Here is a 6,961-nt window from a genome sequence, read left to right on the forward strand (position 1 = left end):
TCTCCCTTCCAGCATGGAGCTCTGAAGCGTCTGATCCGACGCCCGGAAGGGAGCTCCGACAGCTCTCCCTTCCAGCATGGAGATCTCCCTTCCAGCATGGAGCTCTGAAGCGTCTGATCTGACGCCCGGTAGGGAGCTCCGACTTCCCGCAATGTACCTCTGGCATCAAGCATGGACCTCTGGCATCAAGCATGGACCTCTGGCATCAAGCATGGAGCTCTGAAGCGTCTGATCCGACGCCCGGAAGGGAGCTCCGACTTCCCGCAATGTACCTCTGGCATCAAGCATGGACCTCTGGCATCAAGCATGGACCTCTGGCATCAAGCATGGAGCTCTCCCTTCCAGCATGGAGCTCTCCCTTCCAGCATGGAGATCTCCCTTCCAGCATGGAGCTCTGAAGCGTCTGATCTGACGCCCGGTAGGGAGCTCCGATAGCTCTCCCTTCCAGCATGGAGATCTCCCTTCCAGCATGGAGCTCTGAAGCGTCTGATCCGACGCCCGGAAGGGAGCTCCGACAGCTCTCCCTTCCAGCATGGAGATCTCCCTTCCAGCATGGAGCTCTGAAGCGTCTGATCTGACGCCCGGTAGGGAGCTCCGACTTCCCGCAATGTACCTCTGGCATCAAGCATGGACCTCTGGCATCAAGCATGGAGCTCTCCCTTCCAGCATGGAGCTCTCCCTTCCAGCATGGAGCTCTCCCTTCCAGCATGGAGCTCTGAAGCGTCTGATCCGACGCCGGAAGGGAGCTCCGACAGCTCTCCCTTCCAGCATGGAGCTCTCCCTTCCAGCATGGAGCTCTGAAGCGTCTGATCTGACGCCCGGAAGGGAGCTCCGACTTCCCGCATGGACCTCTGGCATCAAGCATGGACCTCTGGCATCAAGCATGGAGCTCTCCCTTCCAGCATGGAGCTCTCCCTTCCAGCATGGAGCTCTGAAGCGTCTGATCCGACGCCGGAAGGGAGCTCCGACAGCTCTCCCTTCCAGCATGGAGCTCTCCCTTCCAGCATGGAGCTCTGAAGCGTCTGATCTGACGCCCGGAAGGGAGCTCCGACTTCCCGCATGGACCTCTGGCATCAAGCATGGACCTCTGGCATCAAGCATGGAGCTCTCCCTTCCAGCATGGAGCTCTCCCTTCCAGCATGGAGCTCTGAAGCGTCTGATCTGACGCCCGGAAGGGAGCTCCGACTTCCCGCATGGACCTCTGGCATCAAGCATGGACCTCTGGCATCAAGCATGGAGCTCTCCCTTCCAGCATGGAGCTCTCCCTTCCAGCATGGAGCTCTGAAGCGTCTTATCTGACGCCCGGAAGGGAGCTCCGACTTCCCGCATGGACTTCTGGCATCAAGCATGGAGCTCTCCCTTCCAGCATGGAGCTCTCCCTTCCAGCATGGAGCTCTGAAGCGTCTGATCCGACGCCCGGAAGGGAGCTCCGACAGCTCTCCCTTCCAGCATGGAGATCTCCCTTCCAGCATGGAGCTCTGAAGCGTCTGATCCGACGCCCGGAAGGGAGCTCCGACTTCCCGCAATGTACCTCTGGCATCAAGCATGGACCTCTGGCATCAAGCATGGACCTCTGGCATCAAGCATGGAGCTCTCCCTTCCAGCATGGAGCTCTGAAGCGTCTGATCCGACGCCCGGAAGGGAGCTCCGACTTCCCGCATGGACTTCTGGCATCAAGCATGGAGCTCTCCCTTCCAGCATGGAGCTCTCCCTTCCAGCATGGAGATCTCCCTTCCAGCATGGAGCTCTGAAGCGTCTGATCTGACGCCCGGAAGGGAGCTCCGACTTCCCGCAATGTACCTCTGGCATCAAGCATGGAGCTCTCCCTTCCAGCATGGAGCTCTCCCTTCCAGCATGGAGCTCTCCCTTCCAGCATGGAGCTCTGAAGCGTCTGATCCGACGCCCGGAAGGGAGCTCCGACTTCCCGCATGGACCTCTGGCATCAAGCATGGACCTCTGGCATCAAGCATGGAGCTCTCCCTTCCAGCATGGAGCTCTCCCTTCCAGCATGGAGCTCTGAAGCGTCTTATCTGACGCCCGGAAGGGAGCTCCGACTTCCCGCATGGACTTCTGGCATCAAGCATGGAGCTCTCCCTTCCAGCATGGAGCTCTCCCTTCCAGCATGGAGCTCTGAAGCGTCTGATCTGACGCCCGGAAGGGAGCTCCGACTTCCCGCATGGACCTCTGGCATCAAGCATGGACCTCTGGCATCAAGCATGGAGCTCTCCCTTCCAGCATGGAGCTCTGAAGCGTCTGATCTGACATGGAGCGGCAAAGACTTGGACAGCCGAAGCCACCACACTGAGGTATGGAGGAAGGGATGACTACAGCGCCCCACACGACCGAAATCGGTACTTCACACGCGAAACTGCCTCTGGTAGAAACTCCATTCATTTGAATGGGAAGATGACTACTTGGGTCGCTCGCACCAGCAAGGAGCATCACTTTCCAGCATGGAGCTCTCCCTTCCAGCTTGGAGCTCTCCCTTCCAGCTTGGAGCTCTCCCTTCCAGCATGGAGCTCTGAAGCGTCTGATCCGACGCCCGGAAGGGAGCTCCGACTTCCTGCATGGACCTCTGGCATCAAGCATGGACCTCTGGCATCAAGCATGGAGCTCTCCCTTCCAGCATGGAGATCTCCCTTCCAGCATGGAGCTCTCCCTTCCAGCATGGAGCTCTGAAGCGTCTGATCCGACGCCCGGAAGGGAGCTCCGACTTCCCGCATGGACCTCTGGCATCAAGCATGGACCTCTGGCATCAAGCATGGAGCTCTCCCTTCCAGCATGGAGCGCTCCCTTCCAGCATGGAGCGCTCCCTTCCAGCATGGAGCTCTCCCTTCCAGCATGGAGCTCTGAAGCGTCTGATCCGATGCCCGGAAGGGAGCTCCGACAGCTCTCCCTTCCAGCATGGAGATCTCCCTTCCAGCATGGAGCTCTGAAGCGTCTGATCCGACGCCCGGAAGGGAGCTCCGACTTCCCGCAATGTACCTCTGGCATCAAGCATGGACCTCTGGCATCAAGCATGGACCTCTGGCATCAAGCATGGAGCTCTCCCTTCCAGCATGGAGCTCTGAAGCGTCTGATCCGACGCCCGGAAGGGAGCTCCGACTTCCCGCATGGACTTCTGGCATCAAGCATGGAGCTCTCCCTTCCAGCATGGAGCTCTCCCTTCCAGCATGGAGATCTCCCTTCCAGCATGGAGCTCTGAAGCGTCTGATCCGACGCCCGGAAGGGAGCTCCGACAGCTCTCCCTTCCAGCATGGAGCTCTCCCTTCCAGCATGGAGCTCTGAAGCGTCTGATCTGACGCCCGGAAGGGAGCTCCGACTTCCCGCATGGACCTCTGGCATCAAGCATGGACCTCTGGCATCAAGCATGGAGCTCTCCCTTCCAGCATGGAGATCTCCCTTCCAGCATGGAGCTCTGAAGCGTCTGATCCGACGCCCGGAAGGGAGCTCCGACAGCTCTCCCTTCCAGCATGGAGATCTCCCTTCCAGCATGGAGCTCTGAAGCGTCTGATCCGACGCCGGAAGGGAGCTCCGACAGCTCTCCCTTCCAGCATGGAGCTCTCCCTTCCAGCATGGAGCTCTGAAGCGTCTGATCTGACGCCCGGTAGGGAGCTCCGACTTCCCGCAATGTACCTCTGGCATCAAGCATGGACCTCTGGCATCAAGCATGGAGCTCTCCCTTCCAGCATGGAGCTCTCCCTTCCAGCATGGAGATCTCCCTTCCAGCATGGAGCTCTGAAGCGTCTGATCCGACGCCCGGAAGGGAGCTCCGACAGCTCTCCCTTCCAGCATGGAGATCTCCCTTCCAGCATGGAGCTCTGAAGCGTCTGATCCGACGCCCGGAAGGGAGCTCCGACAGCTCTCCCTTCCAGCATGGAGATCTCCCTTCCAGCATGGAGCTCTGAAGCGTCTGATCTGACGCCCGGTAGGGAGCTCCGACTTCCCGCAATGTACCTCTGGCATCAAGCATGGACCTCTGGCATCAAGCATGGACCTCTGGCATCAAGCATGGAGCTCTGAAGCGTCTGATCCGACGCCCGGAAGGGAGCTCCGACTTCCCGCAATGTACCTCTGGCATCAAGCATGGACCTCTGGCATCAAGCATGGACCTCTGGCATCAAGCATGGAGCTCTCCCTTCCAGCATGGAGCTCTCCCTTCCAGCATGGAGATCTCCCTTCCAGCATGGAGCTCTGAAGCGTCTGATCTGACGCCCGGTAGGGAGCTCCGATAGCTCTCCCTTCCAGCATGGAGATCTCCCTTCCAGCATGGAGCTCTGAAGCGTCTGATCCGACGCCCGGAAGGGAGCTCCGACAGCTCTCCCTTCCAGCATGGAGATCTCCCTTCCAGCATGGAGCTCTGAAGCGTCTGATCTGACGCCCGGTAGGGAGCTCCGACTTCCCGCAATGTACCTCTGGCATCAAGCATGGACCTCTGGCATCAAGCATGGAGCTCTCCCTTCCAGCATGGAGCTCTCCCTTCCAGCATGGAGCTCTCCCTTCCAGCATGGAGCTCTGAAGCGTCTGATCCGACGCCGGAAGGGAGCTCCGACAGCTCTCCCTTCCAGCATGGAGCTCTCCCTTCCAGCATGGAGCTCTGAAGCGTCTGATCTGACGCCCGGAAGGGAGCTCCGACTTCCCGCATGGACCTCTGGCATCAAGCATGGACCTCTGGCATCAAGCATGGAGCTCTCCCTTCCAGCATGGAGCTCTCCCTTCCAGCATGGAGCTCTGAAGCGTCTGATCCGACGCCGGAAGGGAGCTCCGACAGCTCTCCCTTCCAGCATGGAGCTCTCCCTTCCAGCATGGAGCTCTGAAGCGTCTGATCTGACGCCCGGAAGGGAGCTCCGACTTCCCGCATGGACCTCTGGCATCAAGCATGGACCTCTGGCATCAAGCATGGAGCTCTCCCTTCCAGCATGGAGCTCTCCCTTCCAGCATGGAGCTCTGAAGCGTCTGATCTGACGCCCGGAAGGGAGCTCCGACTTCCCGCATGGACCTCTGGCATCAAGCATGGACCTCTGGCATCAAGCATGGAGCTCTCCCTTCCAGCATGGAGCTCTCCCTTCCAGCATGGAGCTCTGAAGCGTCTTATCTGACGCCCGGAAGGGAGCTCCGACTTCCCGCATGGACTTCTGGCATCAAGCATGGAGCTCTCCCTTCCAGCATGGAGCTCTCCCTTCCAGCATGGAGCTCTGAAGCGTCTGATCCGACGCCCGGAAGGGAGCTCCGACAGCTCTCCCTTCCAGCATGGAGATCTCCCTTCCAGCATGGAGCTCTGAAGCGTCTGATCCGACGCCCGGAAGGGAGCTCCGACTTCCCGCAATGTACCTCTGGCATCAAGCATGGACCTCTGGCATCAAGCATGGACCTCTGGCATCAAGCATGGAGCTCTCCCTTCCAGCATGGAGCTCTGAAGCGTCTGATCCGACGCCCGGAAGGGAGCTCCGACTTCCCGCATGGACTTCTGGCATCAAGCATGGAGCTCTCCCTTCCAGCATGGAGCTCTCCCTTCCAGCATGGAGATCTCCCTTCCAGCATGGAGCTCTGAAGCGTCTGATCTGACGCCCGGAAGGGAGCTCCGACTTCCCGCAATGTACCTCTGGCATCAAGCATGGAGCTCTCCCTTCCAGCATGGAGCTCTCCCTTCCAGCATGGAGCTCTCCCTTCCAGCATGGAGCTCTGAAGCGTCTGATCCGACGCCCGGAAGGGAGCTCCGACTTCCCGCATGGACCTCTGGCATCAAGCATGGACCTCTGGCATCAAGCATGGAGCTCTCCCTTCCAGCATGGAGCTCTCCCTTCCAGCATGGAGCTCTGAAGCGTCTTATCTGACGCCCGGAAGGGAGCTCCGACTTCCCGCATGGACTTCTGGCATCAAGCATGGAGCTCTCCCTTCCAGCATGGAGCTCTCCCTTCCAGCATGGAGCTCTGAAGCGTCTGATCTGACGCCCGGAAGGGAGCTCCGACTTCCCGCATGGACCTCTGGCATCAAGCATGGACCTCTGGCATCAAGCATGGAGCTCTCCCTTCCAGCATGGAGATCTCCCTTCCAGCATGGAGCTCTGAAGCGTCTGATCCGACGCCCGGAAGGGAGCTCCGACAGCTCTCCCTTCCAGCATGGAGATCTCCCTTCCAGCATGGAGCTCTGAAGCGTCTGATCCGACGCCGGAAGGGAGCTCCGACAGCTCTCCCTTCCAGCATGGAGCTCTCCCTTCCAGCATGGAGCTCTGAAGCGTCTGATCTGACGCCCGGTAGGGAGCTCCGACTTCCCGCAATGTACCTCTGGCATCAAGCATGGACCTCTGGCATCAAGCATGGAGCTCTCCCTTCCAGCATGGAGCTCTCCCTTCCAGCATGGAGATCTCCCTTCCAGCATGGAGCTCTGAAGCGTCTGATCCGACGCCCGGAAGGGAGCTCCGACAGCTCTCCCTTCCAGCATGGAGCTCTCCCTTCCAGCATGGAGCTCTGAAGCGTCTGATCCGACGCCCGGAAGGGAGCTCCGACAGCTCTCCCTTCCAGCATGGAGATCTCCCTTCCAGCATGGAGCTCTGAAGCGTCTGATCTGACGCCCGGTAGGGAGCTCCGACTTCCCGCAATGTACCTCTGGCATCAAGCATGGACCTCTGGCATCAAGCATGGAGCTCTCCCTTCCAGCATGGAGCTCTCCCTTCCAGCATGGAGATCTCCCTTCCAGCATGGAGCTCTGAAGCGTCTGATCCGACGCCCGGAAGGGAGCTCCGACAGCTCTCCCTTCCAGCATGGAGATCTCCCTTCCAGCATGGAGCTCTGAAGCGTCTGATCTGACGCCCGGTAGGGAGCTCCGACTTCCCGCAATGTACCTCTGGCATCAAGCATGGACCTCTGGCATCAAGCATGGAGCTCTCCCTTCCAGCATGGAGCTCTGAAGCGTCTGATCCGACGCCCGGAAGGGAGCTCCGACTTCCCGCATGGACCTCTGG

The sequence above is a fragment of the Phyllopteryx taeniolatus genome, chromosome 16 (assembly GCF_024500385.1).
Source record: "Phyllopteryx taeniolatus isolate TA_2022b chromosome 16, UOR_Ptae_1.2, whole genome shotgun sequence".
Lineage (NCBI taxonomy): Eukaryota > Metazoa > Chordata > Actinopteri > Syngnathiformes > Syngnathidae > Phyllopteryx > Phyllopteryx taeniolatus.